This window comes from Mesoplodon mirus, assembly GCF_964341445.2.
Source record: "Mesoplodon mirus genome assembly, chromosome: 9".
Lineage (NCBI taxonomy): Eukaryota > Metazoa > Chordata > Mammalia > Artiodactyla > Ziphiidae > Mesoplodon > Mesoplodon mirus.
In genome coordinates this window covers 18523988-18540332 of record NC_138985.1, presented here as the reverse complement: position 1 = coordinate 18540332, position 16345 = coordinate 18523988, and the positions used below count along the sequence as shown (strand labels likewise).

The following is a 16345-nucleotide window of genomic DNA, read 5'->3' as shown; positions in this document are numbered from 1 at the left end:
GTCGTGACCTGAGGTCCCAGACGGGAGGGCGGGCCCCACCAAGTGACCGTGATGGGAATGACACTCGTCTAAGCAGTCGTGGAAGGAATGGACCTGGACGTGGTGCGAGCCGTCTAATAACGCGAATTAAGGAGTCTGTAGAAGCCCCTGTATAAGCAGTCACTTCAATCGCCTACGACGTGCAAGGCACAAAAGTAGAAGAATGAAAGGTAACCTGGTACAACATATTATCCCATTGGTGGCCGAAATTGATTGGAAAAAGGGGAATATGATCCATAACTCACTGTCCTTAGAGGAAGCCTCTAGTGGGAGAGAGAGGCGCGGTGAGGGGAGGGAAGAAAGTATCAGTGTTGACCGCTACTCACTTTTCAACACTTTACAGTCGGGCTCATTCCATTCCATAGAAATTGCTCTTGGGGAAGCCACTAACTGCTGAAAGATGGACACTTTATAGACCTTCTGGTACAGTCCTCTTGGCTGAATTCGACAAGGTAAACCTCTGTGAAGCTGTCTTTCCTCATTGCACCTTCAGAGCTCCTCCTCCTCCTTCTACTCCCTTCTTCTTCACCTCCTTGGGCAGCTCTTTATCCACAGATGTCAGTGAAACGAAACATCGCAAGCACTGTTCTAACTGTGCTATTCAGCATGCTCATTTTACAGGTGCAGAAACTGTAAATAACTTCCCTGAGGTCAGGACACTAATAACAGGCTGTGGGGCTCCAAAGCCTTTGCACTTCAGCACCACACCATTTTGCCCTGAAAGTTGCTGTTCCCCAGGGTTCTGGACCTGGGCCTGGGCCTCTTCTACCGCACACTCTCCCTGATGGTTTCCACTTTCACCTGAGGCCTTTCCTGTCTACCCAACCAGGCCTCTCTCTTGAGCTCCAGGCCCCCTTAACCACTCAGTGACTAGACAACTACACTGGAGTATCCCATTGGCACCTCAATATCAACTTGTCCAAAATGCGCTTCACTGTCTTGCCCAGGAGTCTATTCCTGTATATTCAATGCAAAACAGCCAATGTTACCTCCGTTCAGCAGAGACACCCAAACCAGAGACCCAGGTTCCTCCTCAGCTCCTCCCTTTTCCCCCACTCGCAACATCCAATTGATACACCCCTTTCCTGCCTCTTCAATCTACTCCAGCCCCACTGTCATAGTTTTTGGCCCAAGGGATCTTTTCTTTTTTGTGTGGTACGTGGGCCTCTCACTGCTGTAGCCTCTCCCATTACAGAGCACAGGCTCCGGACGTGCAGGCTCAGCGGCCATGGCTCACGGGCCCAGCCGCTCCACGGCATGTGGGATCTTCCCGGACTGGGGCACGAACCCGTGTCCCCTGCATCGGCAGGTGGACTCCCAACCACTGCGCCACCAGGGAAGCCCAAGGGATCTTTTTAGAATGCAACTTTTAGTATGATAGTACCATTATGAAGAACTCCCCAGTAATTTCCCTTGGTCAGGATAAAGTGAAGCCTCCTTAGTTTGGAAGATAGGTCCCTCCATGAGCTGACTCCTACTTATCTTTCCAGACTCATCTCTCTCCACATCTCCCTTCTGCTATGAACCACAGGTTCAGCCCACAGGATCTATTATATAATAAGGACAACCAAGGTTATCCCTTCATGTTTCTAAAACACATGTGTGTTAACATTAATAAAGAAATACAAACATCACACATATATACAAAAATATTTAGGTATAATCGCAGGAAGCACCTGGGAAATTTTAGCACATCTTAATTCAAACTTAGTTTAAGACGTCAGGGAAAATGACAGAATAAAACCTCTGAAAATCCTCCATGCTTTTCATAAAATAAATGAGAAAACTGGTTTTAAAAATGGCCAGAATCTGGAACTTCTCTGGCGGTCCAGTGGTTAAGACTCCATGCTTCCACTGCAAGGGGCATGGGTTCCATCCCTGGTCAGGGAATGAAGATCCCACGTACCATGTGGTGTGGCCAAAATAAAAATGGCCAGAATCGACATTTTCAAAACTCTGGAAATTAAACAAGTCTTGCAGTAATCTGGGGAGCTCCTCCCCCCCCCAATAAAAACACCTAAATTGCAATAAGCAAAGGGAGCTTTATAGTGCTTTATAGTGTTTAAAACTCTATCCTTAACCCCTTCCTCCTAACTCCATGGTAGCCTTGAAAACCAGGATCCCACAACCAAGATGAAAATCAGCAGCCTGGCGGCCACCAGAGGGGGCAAAATTGGGCTGGAGTTCCTTCAAGGCCTCAAATCCAGAGAATTGGAATTATTTGACCTGTCTCATGCTTCCCTGGATGATCTCACTTGCAAGTTTGCCTTTATTTGACCTGACTCAAAGCAAAAAGCTTTTTCTGGGGATGTTTGTCAAAACTATTTGGAGGCAGTTATCTAACTTTGGGTGGCTGCCTGGAGGTAGTAAATAACAGTAAGGGCAAACAATAGGCAAACCAGGAAGCTTAAAAGGAAAAGCTAGGGCCTGAGCTGTCTATACAGGATACCTCGTTTTATTGCGCTTTGCTTTTTTGTGCTTCACAGATATTCTGTCTTTTACAAATTGAAGTTTTGTGGCAACCCTATTAGAACCATTTTCCCAACAGCATTTGCTCACTCTGTGTCTCTGTGTCACATTTTGGTAATTCTGACAATATTCCTAACTTTTTTCATTATTATTATATTTGTTATGATGATCTGTGATGTCAGTGATCTTGAATGTTACTAAGGGCCACATGATGGGTACCAATTTTTAGCAAGAGATAACTTTTAAATTAAGGTCTGTACATTGTTTTGTTAGACATAATGCTACTGCACACTCAATAGACTATAGTATAGTATAAATGTAACTTTTATATGCAGCGAGAAACTGAAAAATTCATGTGAATCATTTTATTGCAATATTCACTTTATTGTGGTGGTCTGGAACTGAACCTGTAATATATCTGAGGTATACCTATAGAGACTTTGAGAAGCCCAGATGTATTCCTGGGAATCTGGAAGGCCATGCACATGTATAGGGCTGTGTGCATACCCAGGGCTGTACACATGCCCAGGAAAGACCGGAGAAGGCCCTAAACCCTCCCATGGCACTGACCTTGAGGGTCTGTGAAAGCAGGAAGTGAAGGCTAAGGCACAGTTGTCAACTGTCTGGCTAAGTGTTGAAGGTATACCATACACAGAGCTCCTCAAAAACAACTGAGAAGTTCAGTGGTTCTAGGCATTTATCGAAGTATCTGTATAATCATTAGCTGACATTAAGCTAGTTGAGCAGAGACTTCAGTGGTAACACATGACTTTAAGGAATTTACTTAGAAAAGTCACTAAACAAACAAAAGCAAACAGCAACAACAAAGTCTGGGAGGGGGTGGAATCTGATATTCAGAATTGACACATTATATTATTTTAAATGTCCAGTTCTTAACAAAAAAATTACAAGACATTCAAAGAACTAAGAAAATATGGTCATGCACAGGAAAAAAAATCAATAGAAAACGTCCTTGAGGAAGCCAAGACATTGGACTTAAAAGACAAAAACTTTTTAAAATAAGCTGTTTTTAAAATGTTCACAAAACTAAAGGAAACAATGTCTAAAAAACTAAAGGAAGGTATGAGAATTATGTCTCATCAAATACAGGATATCAATAAAGAGATAGTAATTATTTTTAGATCAAAATCCTGGAATTAAAAAGTACAATAAATGAAGTGAAAAATTCACTAAAAGGGCTCAACAGCAGATATGAACAGGTAGAAGAAAGAACCAGAAAATGTGACGATAAATCAACTGAGATTAACAGTCTGTGGGTTTAAAAGAAAAAAGAATGAAGGAAAATGAACAGAGCCTCAGAATCCTTTGGGATACCTTCAAGCATCCCAACATACACATAATGGGAGTTCCAGAAGGAAAGGACAGAGAGCTAGGGAGAGAAAGAATCTTTAAAGAGATAATGATCCAAAACACCCAAATTTGATGAAAAACACAAATCTCCATGTCTAAACATCTGAACAAATTCCAAGTAGAATAAACTCAAAGAGATCCACACCAAGACATCATAATAATAAAACTACAGAAAGAGAAAATCTTAAAAGCAGCAAGAGAAAAGCAATTTGTCACATACACTTGATCCAATAAGGTTAATAGCTCATTTTTCATCAGAAACCATGGAGGACAAAAGGTACTGAGATAACATATTCGAAGTCCTGAAAGGAAAAGACTGTCAGTCAAGAATTCTATATCTAGTAAAATGATCCTTCAAAAATGAAGAACAGGGCTTCCCTGGTGGCGCAGCGGTTGAGAGTCCGCCTGCCAATGCAGGGGACACGGGTTCGTGCCCCGGTCTGGGAAGATCCCACATGCCGCGGAGCGGCTAGGCCCATGAGCCATGGCCGCTGAGCCTGCGTGTCTGGAGCCTGTGCTCTGCAATGGGAGAGGCCACAGCAGTGAGAGGCCCGCGTACCGCAAAAAAACAAAAAAAACCCATAGTACTATTATTTTCTTGAATTGAATGTTGCTTTGGAGAAGTCTGAGGCTAACCATATCTTTTTTTTACCACTTTTAAATATGGCTTGCTTTGTCTGTTTGAAAACCTAAAAAATTATTTTATTCTTGAAGTCTAATAACTTAACTAAGGATATATATTAATATTGTGTAGCTTTGTGTTCAGTGATTTTTTTGGTGGGTGGTGGGCATGCCACACGGCTTGCGGGATCTTAGTTTCCCTGACCAAGGATTGAACCTGGGACCTCCGCAGTGAAAGCACGGAGTCCTAACCACCAGGCTGCAAGGGAATTCCCGAGTGTTCAGTGATTTTTGTCATAATTTCAGGGAACATGATATATTCTTTCAATCTGCAGATTCACTTCTTCCTTCATTTAGGAAAATTCTCTTTGATTACATCATCTGACATTCCACTCAGTGGATTCTTTATTGGGGATAACAGTTATCTTTATGCTGAATTACAATACTTTATCTGTCTTCCACATTTATTAGCATCTCTCTAGGCTCTTGAAGCTTCGTCATTTTCATCTGCATCTTTTGTGATTATCTCAAACCAGAAATAGGCCCACACGCATCTGCCCAACTAATTTTTGGCAAAGATGCAAAAGTAAGGCAATGGTTGAAGGATACCTTTTCCCACAAATGGTACTGGAGAAATTGGATATTCCTAGAGTCCCCTGCCCCCTGCCGCTCAATGAACCTCAGCCTAAACCTCACACCTGATACAAAAATTAACTCAAAATGAATCATAGACTTAAACATAAAACTATAAAATTTTAGAGAAACACACAACATAAAATCTTTGGGATGTAGGGCTAGGTGAAAAATTTTTAGACTTGATATCAAAAGCATAACCCATAAAAGGGTTATCACAGTCACACACTCAAACGCACACACACAGAGATGTATTAGTCACAGAGGTTCTTACAAATTGACATAGGAAAGGAAATTTAGAATTGTTCATCTGGGCATAACTAATAAGGTAATAAAGGGAACTGCAAATGAATTGGAGCAAAAAATCTTTGCATGTTCCTAAAGCTTTCCTGATCCAACCTTTTCTACGATGGCCGCCTAATGAGGAAGGAGCGATTGGTGTGCCATGCGATGTGTAACGTGGCAGTTTGAGCAGCTCCCTGAGTCTGGCTGTGGCGCTGGCAGTCTTTGTGCCCAGTCTGAACTCATTGAAGTGCTTTGGCCTTATTTCCTTTTGTTTCTTGCTTCTTAATGGAGGTTACACTGAGTGGGAAGGAAGTCCTGAGTTGAATGTATAATCACCATGGGAACAGAGGCCACAATCAATCCCTGGGAATGTAGCTCATGGCCCCCACATAACTATTGTCAAAGTCCTTCTTATGCACTTTCTATGTTTTGAATGCTTCTGAGTTTGAGTGAATGCCTGTGTGTATAATATTATAGGTTACCTGGTTTATCCTTGAGGGCAGAGGCAAAGGAAAACGTTGGGCACTTTATACAGACAACGTCACATTCCTCAAACTTCTGGTTTGTGTTTATTAGCTAGGAATCAATTGTGATCAAGTATAGTAGAAGAAAAGTAATTTCTGAACAATCTGAACTCCCACTTACCTCCATTCAGGCCACCATGTCTCTTCTATAGGAGACTAAGTCCAGCATTTATGATGCTAGCAAAATTTGACTTTCTGTCTTCCTCACCTTCATTTCCTCCTGGTCTAGATGACCCCAAAGTGCGATGATCTTTGCACACCCAGTGGTCTTTCTGGGACTCTTAAATCATGAATTGCCTCCTCATCTTGTTCTTCTCCACTGATTATCCACTCAGTGCTCCTTGACTCACACTGGATTGATATGTACCGAAAGTTTCTGCCCCTGGGCTCTATTCACTCCACAAACCTTCCTAGAGACTGCCTTTCCTGTAGTGAAGACCTACAGTGCCTTCTAGACAAATATTCTGCTCTAAATGACTCCAGTGGTTACCTTTAGGGTAGACTTAAACTTGCTAAATCTTCACGAGAAGACTCCAACAGGCTTGGTAGAGACGGGATGAAGAAGACAAAGTCTAGGATCTAATTTAATGTGTGGAAAGCTTCTATAAAGGTCTCAAAACAAATTTGCAAGAGTATGAAATCACCTGAGTCACAAGATGCTATTCTTCAGACATGGGTGTAAGATTCTTATAGAAGTAAGAATTGAACTTGTTTTCAACATTTGCTCAGTTATCTCATATCTGAGAAAAGAATAGGCAATTCAGAAACTATAGGAATGATGATCTGCCAATTCAGTACTTTAGATTTCCAGGGAGAGAAGCTAGTCACATCAGTTGGTTATCTATCTACCTGGATCTCCTGTGTGCATCCCTCTCTTCTTAACCCTGGCTGATTTCACCAAATGTGTATAGAGATTGCTACTCCTGAAGTAGAATTTAATGATAAAGGTATTTTTTAAAATTCCTACCAAATCTATAAACTGGCATCAAACTCTTTTTTATTGATGTCTTTTTAGTTTCAGCATGCAGTGGGCAGAATTCTAAGATGACCCCCAGTGACCCACGCCCTTATATAATCCCCTCCCCATGGAATCTCATTCCTGTAATCAGGTTACATTATATGGAAAAGGTGAAGGGATTTTTTCAGATGGAATTAAAGCACCTAATCAGGTGAGTTTAAGTTAATTAGCCCTGGGGGGACTTCACCTCATCAGGTGAGCCCTTTAAAAGGGTATAGCGGCAAGCCATTCCTCTGCTGGTCTTGAAGGAGTAAGATGTCGGCAGTTCTACAGCCGCAAGGAAATGAATTCTTCCAACAACCGTGTGTACTTGGAAGAGGACCCCAAGCCCCAGATGAGACCCCAGCTCTGACTGACAAGATTGTAGTCTTGTGAGACCCTGGAGCAGAGAACACAGGTAAGCCATGCTCGGCCTCGTAACCCATGGACCCTGTGAGGTCATAGATAGATGTTGTTATACGCCCCTAAATATGTGTCAACTTGTGCTGCTGTAGAAAGCTCATACACAATTTAATCCCTAGATGTTTGGTTAGCTGTTGCAGAGTGGCTATTTTATTACCTTGCTTTATTGTCAGTCTCTTTCAGTATGCCCTATCAGCTAACAGGGGAAGGCAGGGAAAAAAACACCCCTTAACACCAGGCTCTGAGCCTGTGTTTTGCATACTATAGACAAAAGAGGGGAAATAGTATAAATATAAATTCTTATTTTGATCCTCCATCGAGATATAAAACTTTCCCCATTGCAGACAATTCATTACCAAATTCTGTTGGTTCTAAGTTCAAAATATATCCTGAGTCCATTTTTTCCTTTCAGTCCCCATTCCACCCTAGTTGAAACCACCATCCCTCATAGCCCAGATGAGTAGAAACCAGCCTCCTATCTAGTTTCCCAACAACTTCCCTTTCCCTCTTCTCACTCTTTCCTGACCAGTCCAAGGAGCTATGAAAACACTGGGGGGGAGGACTATGTCTCTTCCCCACTTAAAGCCTTTCAATGGTTTTTCATTGTTCTTAGGATAAAATCCAAACTGACTCGGGTTCTCCTCAAAGTAATCTTGATCCACTTTCCTCTACAGCACAATTCTCCAGCCCTGCTGATCTTTTTGTTTTTCATTAGGCACATATCATCTCTTGAGCCTGGAATACACTTTTTTGGCTAATTCTCACTCATCCTTCAAGTCTTAGCTCAAAACTCACTTCTTTAGAGAAGCCTCCCCAGACGCTCTGTAGCAGATGCTATTGAAGCCCCGCATCATCACCTGTACCCAGGTAGTGAACGTTCCTTAGCCACTACAGGTGTGGCTGCTGCTAACTGCTCACACCTGCACCTTTCTATAGAGAATTGCCTTTGGCTGATGGGAACTGCCTGGCTGAAAGATGCCTAGGAGGTTATTCTCCCCAAAGAGGGCGACCTTAACCAATTATTAAGTGATATGGGGGTAAAACAGCTCAGTCCTCTTGCCTCTGAGACAAATTTGGTCCTGAAGGGAAGCTTCAGAGCTCCTGGTAGGATCAGGCTGAGGCTAGAGTTCTCCTGAAACCCCTCTTTACCCAGATTCTCCCCCCGTCCTCACTCTGCGGCTGTCAGTCCCTTAGAGGCCTCTCCAGAGAGCACTCTCTGAATGAATCACTTGCACAAGTGTCCCCACTTCAGGTTCTACTTCTAGAGAACTTGCCCCAAGATGCTCGCAATAGAAATGACATTCGTAACTGTCTCACGTACATCCTCTTTTCCTTCCCTGCACTTTTCACAAGTAGCGATTTTATATTTGTTTGTGGGTTGATTAATTTCACCTGCTTCCCTGTTAGCCATGATCTCTGTCAGGGTGGGGACCATGCCTGTTTCACCCACCTCTCCATCCCCAACAGCACCATGTCCAGTACCATGGGGGAGCTCATAAGTTGTTGAACAGATGAATGAATGTCTGACTGTGGTGTCTGCCTTCAAGATGAGTGTAGCTGGCAGTGGAGGTAATGCATACATTGTACCTTAGACCAGGCCTTGGAAGTTCTGTGCTGCTCCTTTATGTGTTTCTAAGTGGAAGCACTTAGAAAACTAGGCTTCATTAATTAACATTCTTGCCTCATGAGGAGGAGGGTGGGGGGGAGAAAATAGAATGGCAAGTGGCGGTGTTTCTTTATTCACATTAGAGAGATGAGAAAACTGAGGTTCAAGGGGATTAGGCCACTTGCCAAGGCACAAAATGAATCAAAGTCTGAGCTGGGAACCTAATCTAGGGCTTTCTGGCTCTAAAACCCATGCTTTCCTCCTCCTAGGTTTTCCTTCTCTCTCAACCTACTAACTTATTAAATTATCTTGGACCAAATATAAGCAAAAGTTTAAATACGTGAACTTTGAGTTAATGTCAAAACTAGATATAAATCTTAAAATACTGTTAGTCTTATAAACTACCATTAGTCAATATGTGATATTGTATTGAACACCTATAAAGTGTTAAACATTGATCTCACCATGACTAAAAAGGGAAATTGATTGGAGATGATTTTTTAAAATTAAAGTACAGTTGATTTACAGTATTGTGTTGGTTTCAGGTGTACAGCAAAGTGATTCAGTTATGTATATATATTTCAGATTCTTTTCCATTATAGGTTATTACAAGATATTGAATATAGGTCCCTGTCCTATATAGTAAATCCTTGTTGTTCATCTGCTTTATATACAGCAGTGTGTGTCTGTTAATCCTATACTCCTAATTATCCCTTCCCCATCCCTTTCCCCTTTGGTAACCATAAGTTTGTTTTCTATGTCTGTGAGTCTGTTTCTCTTTTGTATACAGATTCATTTGTGTTACTTTTTAGATTCCACATATAAGTGATATCATATGTAAGTGATTATCTTTATCTGACTCACTTCCCTTAGTGTGATATTCTCTAGGTCCATCCATATTGCTGCAAATGGCCATATTTCATTCTTTTTTGTGGCTGAGTAATAGTACATTGTATATATATGCCACATCGTCTTTGTAATTCAAGATGATTTTGTTTTTGGATTTCTTGCTGGCCTAGTTGTTCTAGGGTCACCTGATGGAATAAAGTGTACCCGTGTTTCAAGGACTGGAACAATAGCTTCTGTATCTGCAGTTTCACCTCCCTCAAAGCCATCCTTAACCCCAGAGTTTACAATGACTCTTTTTTTGTTTATTGAAGTAGAGTTGATTTACAGTGCTGTGCCAATCTCTGCTGTACAGCGATGCGACTCAGGTGTACACATGTATACATTCTTTTTTTTTTACATTCTTTTCCACTATGGTTAATCCCAGGAGATTGGATATAGTTCCCTATGCTATACAGTAGGACCTTGTTGTTTATCCATTCTAAATGTAATAGTTTGCAACCCCAAACTCTCAGTCCATCCCTCTCCATCCCTGCCTCCCCCTTGGCAACCACAAGTCTGATTTCTATGTCTGTGAGTCTGTTTCTGTTTTGTAGATAGGCTCATTTGTGCCATGTTTTAGATTCCACATATAAGTGATATCATAGGGTATCTGTCTTTGTCTCTCTGACTTCACTTAGTATGATCATCTCTAGGTCCATCCATGTTGCTGCAAATGGCATTATTTCGTTCTTTTTTATGGCTGAGTAATATTCCATTGTAGATATGTACCCCATCTTCTTTATCCATCTGTCGATGGACATTTAGGTTGTTTCCATGTTTTGGCTATTGTGAATAGTACTGCTATCAACATAGGAGTGCGTGTATCTTTTTGAATTACAGTTTTGTCCAGGTGTATGCCCAGGAGTGGGATTGCTGGATCATATGGTAATTATATTTTTAGTTTTCTGAGAAACCTCCATACTGTTTTCCATAGTGGCTGCACTAACTTAAAAAACAAATGGGACCTAATCAAACTTACAAGCTTTTGCACAGCAAAGGAAACAACAAACAAAATGAAAAGACAGGGCTTTTCTGATGGCACAGTGGTTGAGAGTCCGCCTGCTGATGCAGGGGACACGGGTTCGTGCCCCGGTCCGGGAGGATCCCACATGCCACGGAGCGGCTGGGCCCATGAGCCATGGCTGCTGAGCCTGCGCGTCCGGAGCCTGTGCTCCGCAACGGGAGAGGCCACAACAGTGAGAGGCCTGCGTACCACAAAAAAAAAAGAAAAAAAAAAAAAGAAAAGTCAAGCTATGGAATGGGAGAAAATATTTGCAAGTGATGGGACCGACAAGGGATTAATCTCCAAAATATACAAACAGCTCATGCATCTCAATATCAAAAAAACGAACAACCCAATCCAAAAACGGGCAGAAGACCTTAATAGACATTTCTCCAAAGAAGACATTCAGCTGGCCAGTAGGCACACGAAAAGATGCTCAACATTACTCATTGTTAGAGAAATGCAAATCAAAACTACAATGAGGTATCGCCTCACACCGGTCAGAATGGCCATCATTAAAAAGTCTACAAACAATAAATGCTGGAGAGGGTGTGGAAAAAGGGGATCCCTCCTGCATTGTTGGTGGGAGTGTAAGTTGGTGCGATGACTCTTCGTTTTCAGGATGAAATCCAAACTTCAGAGCAGGGTCCACAAGGCTCCCACAGTCTGGCCCTGCCAGCTCTCCTGCCCCCCTTGCTGTCACTTGCCCCTGCAGCCTTTGGCTCAGTCATGCACAGCTTCTGCCACGTTTCCTCTGTGCTCCTGCTTAAACCACCTCAGCTGCCTCAGCGCCTCCTGCCAGTCTCTGCCTTCTTTCAGTGTTCAGTTCAGGCATCACGTTCTCTAGGAGGCCTGGCCTGACCCCATCCCCACCCCCAGACCAGCCTATAGATCCGTCCTGTGGGTGCCATATGCCCTGTGCAGTTACCATTTTATGCTAACTTAAAATTTTTTACTTTTCATTATTTTTTTAAATTGATAATATATTCACATGGTTCAAAATTCAAAAGGCTCAAGAAAGTAAACAATATGCCTTTTTACCACCCATTTGGCCACCCATTTCCTTTCCATAGAGACAATCGACATTACGACTTCCTCATGACTCCTTTGAGAGACTGACTAGTACAGTCAGTTGACCCTTGAACAGCACCCGGGTTGGGGCGCCGACCCTCCATGCAGTTGAAAACCCCAGTATAACCTAGAGTCAGTCCTGTGCACTCCCTGCCACCCCTCACAGCATCTTTGATTGTTGTGTAGTAACCTGTGTTGTTCAACTGTACAAGCAAACATATGTATTTATACTCTATATTCTTTTTTCTCCCTTTTGAAAATATACATGGCAGCATATTACATACAACCTTGTGCTCCTGTGTTTTAAAACAAATCTCAGATCATTCTATAACACTGCATAAAGGTCTTGAATTTTTAAACGGTCTTTTAATGTACAATTTTAAATTGTAATGGTAAATATACAATTATATAGGATTCTGTTGAATTGAATGTGGAGATGCTTTAGGCATCTCCAAATTTACCTGCTTTTAGCAGGGCTTGGCATGTGGTGGGCGTGCAGTTAAAGTTAGCTAGACTCAAGTTATTGTGTGAGGGCTAAGCTCATCTCCACATGCTTTGCTGCCTGCACATGTCTGAGGATCACTAGACCTGCGGGCCTCTAAGGGGTTTGCTGGGTTATTCTCTCCCCCTCCCCTTCATCCATTCTGTCGCTCTCTACCCTGATCTCTGTACCCAAGCGGGAGCTGAGCCTTACAGACATCGTCATCTAGGCTCCCCGCCTTTGGCTTCCCTTGGGGTTCATCCAGTAGGAGGCACTGCCGGGGATGGAGAGCGGGAGGTGGAGGTCCTTCCCCCTGCTGCTTCCCTGCCCCAGCATTTCAGTTCCAGCAGGTGCTTGTGTCTTCCTCTGGGTGGTGCTGCAGCTTGCTCCCTCCACAGTTCTAACTCTCCCAGCACTCATGACACTGTCTTCCGCCCTTGCCCTTTTCGGTCAAGGTAGTAACAGCCCCACTGTTAGTCCTGGGTGGTTCTGATCTTGGGTGGCTTGGCCCGCAGCGGCTTGAAGCAGGATTTCGGTTCCCAGCCAGAGACTGAAGTCAGGGTGCAGCAGCGAGGGTGCTGAGTCTCAGCCACTAGACCACCAGGGCCCAGTGACAAGGCCCTGGCCCTTTGTCGTTGTAGAAATGAGTTCCCACAAAGACGGAAAGTAGTGAAACAAGTAAAGTGTTTATTAGGAGGAATGGGCACACACGGGCAGGCTCAGAGAGAGAGTCGTGCCCTCGTGGTAGTTTGAATCACTTTTATGGGGCATGTCTTCCAGGTTTCCTTTGGCCAATCATCTTGCTTTGCCTGGTTCTGAGTCCGTATTTGGTTTATCTCAGGATCCTCCCGCGCGCGCGCGTGTGTGTGTGTGTGTGTGTGTGTGTGTGTGTGTGTGTGCGCACACACACATCTCTTAGCCAAGATGGATTCTAGTAAAGAGATCTATGGGTAGGTTGACATCCCTTCCTATGAGGTGACGCCCCCTCCCTTTTGACCTCTGAGGAGCCTTTCTGCGCATGTGTAGTCGGGAATGTCTCCTTGACCTCGAGAATGAGAAATATGTGGTCTCTTATCTGGGCAGGGCTTAGCTTCTCCTCCTCTTCATCTTGGTGTATCTGCCCTCAGGGGACAAACTCCAGCTGCTCAGCCTGGGGCCCATCTATCTCCCGCCTCAGTTCCTCATCCCTTTTTGGATCCCTTAACCTTGCCCACATCCCTATAAATCAACTTGCCATTAAATTATCTTCAGGTAAACCCTTCGCATGGAATTCTGTTTTCTGATAGGCGCTTCACTGATTTAGGATCTCTTCTGAATCTGAAATTCTATCATTCTAAGCCTTGAGAGAGAGTTTCTCAACTGATTTTTGAGCTATAACAAAATATAACAAAAGCTGGCTAAACAGGCGGTCAAACTGTAACTGATTGTCCAAAGCTTTATGACAATAGTAATAAAGTGGTGTTGAGAAGATGAAGCACCTAAAAATCCCCTTTGTTCTACTGTGACTACTTTGCCAGCATCAGCATTTATGATTCAGCCAGCAATATATAATGAAAGTACTCACAGAGTTTAAAGAGTATTTCAATGGCTTCTGCCTAGAGGTTCTTTTCACTCATTGAAACAGCAGATAGGAACTGAAAAAACAGAGCAAGCAAATAAGACCAGAAAGAATTTATGTGAATTAAGCAGTATTCTGCTTTATACACTTCTTATAATGTATATAAATAATGTTTTCAATGTGAGCATTTCTTAAATAGCTGTTCATTAGTGGGCCGTAAATTACATTTTTTATATCTATAGGTTGTCTTCCAACCAATTAAGTTGAAAATAGCTTTTTTTTTTTCTCCCATGATTAATAGCTGAGCAGTAGCCTGAAGAGCCTTCAGGGCATTGAGATTGATTCTTTGTACTTTTGAATTGTAAGGAAATCTGCTTAAAGTAAAACATAATGGCTGCAGATTTCAATGTTCCTTATTAGCAAAGCTAAGGCTTTTGAAATTGGTGATTTAGGATTTTCCTTCTGGAAGGATCAGGCTGCAATGTCTACACACAGTTTTTGCTTCTAGACATTAGCTACCAAGAACTTTAAAAGTCACACAAAAAGTAGGCCTGTTTTTAATTGTCTCAAATCAGGCTGCTTTTAAGATAGCAGGATGTTTCTCAGCCATAAAAAGACAGTTTGAATAATTCATGAAATCCTTTCTCTACCTTGAAAATAAAATGAGGGGAATGACAAATAAAATGACTTACTTATTTGCAGCAAATAAATGGAAATTTCTTTGGGAAAACATATGCTATATGTATGCACATGTATATAGATAAATACATATATAGGAAACTGAGTCCCCCTTAAATCAAGTTCCCATGCTGAGTTTATGATTAACCTCTCTATTCGAAATGTTATTCTGTTTCTTTCTTTCTTTTTTTTTTTTTTTTTTTTTGCGGTACGCGGGCCTCTCACTGCTGTGGCCTCTCCCGTTGCGGAGCACAGGCTCCGGACACGCAGGCTCAGCGGCCATGGCTCACGGGCCCAGCTGCTCCGCAGCATGTGGGATCTTCCCGGACCGGGGCACGAACCTGCGTCCCCTGCATCGGCAGGCGGACTCTCAACCACTGCGCCACCAGGGAAGCCCTAGAGTAGTTTTTAAAAGAGTGTATGTTGAAGGAAATTGCCAATAGGAACAGGAATCCTGGTGGGATTGGAGGACATGGGCTTCTGAGAGCACGTCGAGACACAGTCCCCTACCCACTCTTCTGTAGCAGAACTAGCAATATCACTGCCTACTCCACTAATCAAATAGCACACAGATGAGAGGTGAGTGCATCTTTATCATTTATAATTTCAAATTCTAGTATCTCAGTTTTAAAATTGAATGACTCCCTCACCAGGACCATATTTCAGAGTCACTAGGGGAAAGGAAGCAGGGAGGGGTCAGAGTGAGCAGGGTATTAAGATCCCCAGGCACAAACCTGTGGTCCCACAAAACCAGGTTTATTGACCCCGCGCGGTGAGGGGGAGCACTAAAGAGAGGGAGGAGGGAAGCATTCTGTAAGTCTTAGGTTCCTTCCGAAGGATTCTGAGGGGGGCGTAAGGGAAGCAGGGAACAGCTCTGTATTGGATGCTGTTTCTGCTGTGAGTTTAAGAGAAGAAGTAAACCAGGGGGTGGGCGCTGCCATGAATGGACGGCTATTTAGCAATTAGGAATCCCCAGTAAGATGTGGAAATAATAAGGTGGCTTGGGACATCATTGGAAGGAAAGAAGCAGCCAGTCAAAGAGGAGGGATGTGGTGTTTTACAGCTGCCATAGGACTGGCGGGGAGCAGTGCTTCCTGTTAACTCTGCAGCTGGCTCTGTGTTCATCCTCCCAGCAGCAGGGCTGCTTCCCCCCCCCACCACCTTTTTTTCTTTTTCAGTTTAGCTGATTTTTTTTAATCTTTTAGTTCCAGACAGGTTTTCACTCTTTCAGTGGGGTGGGGGAGAGCATGGGGAGGAAAGTTGTGCGATCCCCTTGGTCATTCAGCTGACTCTCCTGTACTGGGATCTGGACCTTGGTTTCGGATTTTTCCATTATCATTGATGGCTGCGACCTTCAGATGCTCTCTCTTAAGCAATGTTCATATCATAACCTGGATGAGAACATTGAAAAGCACGCTTATAAAGTCATAAGCGGGGACTTCCCTGGTGGCACAGTGGTTAAGAATCCGCCTGCCAATGCAGGGGACGCGGGTTTGAGCCCTGGTCCAGGAAGATCCCACACGCCACAGAGCAACTAAGCCCGTGAGCCACAACTACTGAGCCCATGTGCCACAACTACTGAAGCCCACGCACCTAGAGCCCATGCTCCACAACAAGAGAAGCCACTGCAGTGAGAAGCCCGCGCACCGCAACGAGGAGTGTAGCCCCCGCTCGCCGCAACTAGAGGAAGCCCGCACG

The 16345-nt window shown here is 43.3% G+C and overlaps 1 protein-coding gene across 2 annotated transcripts in view; it reads left to right on the top strand.

The window, feature by feature from the left end:
* Positions 1–41: 41 nt before the first annotated feature.
* Positions 42–16345, top strand: part of NAPEPLD (N-acyl phosphatidylethanolamine phospholipase D) — a 78281-nt gene continuing 61977 nt past the window's right edge. Inside the window, exons 1-2 of one of the 2 annotated variants that reach the window (XM_082631587.1) lie at positions 69–209; positions 405–491. The gene's annotated coding sequence lies outside the window, so the exon portion shown is untranslated. Of the gene's footprint in view, positions 210–404; positions 492–16345 lie in introns of both variants that reach the window. The other variant, XM_082631589.1, reaches the window with a different exon arrangement.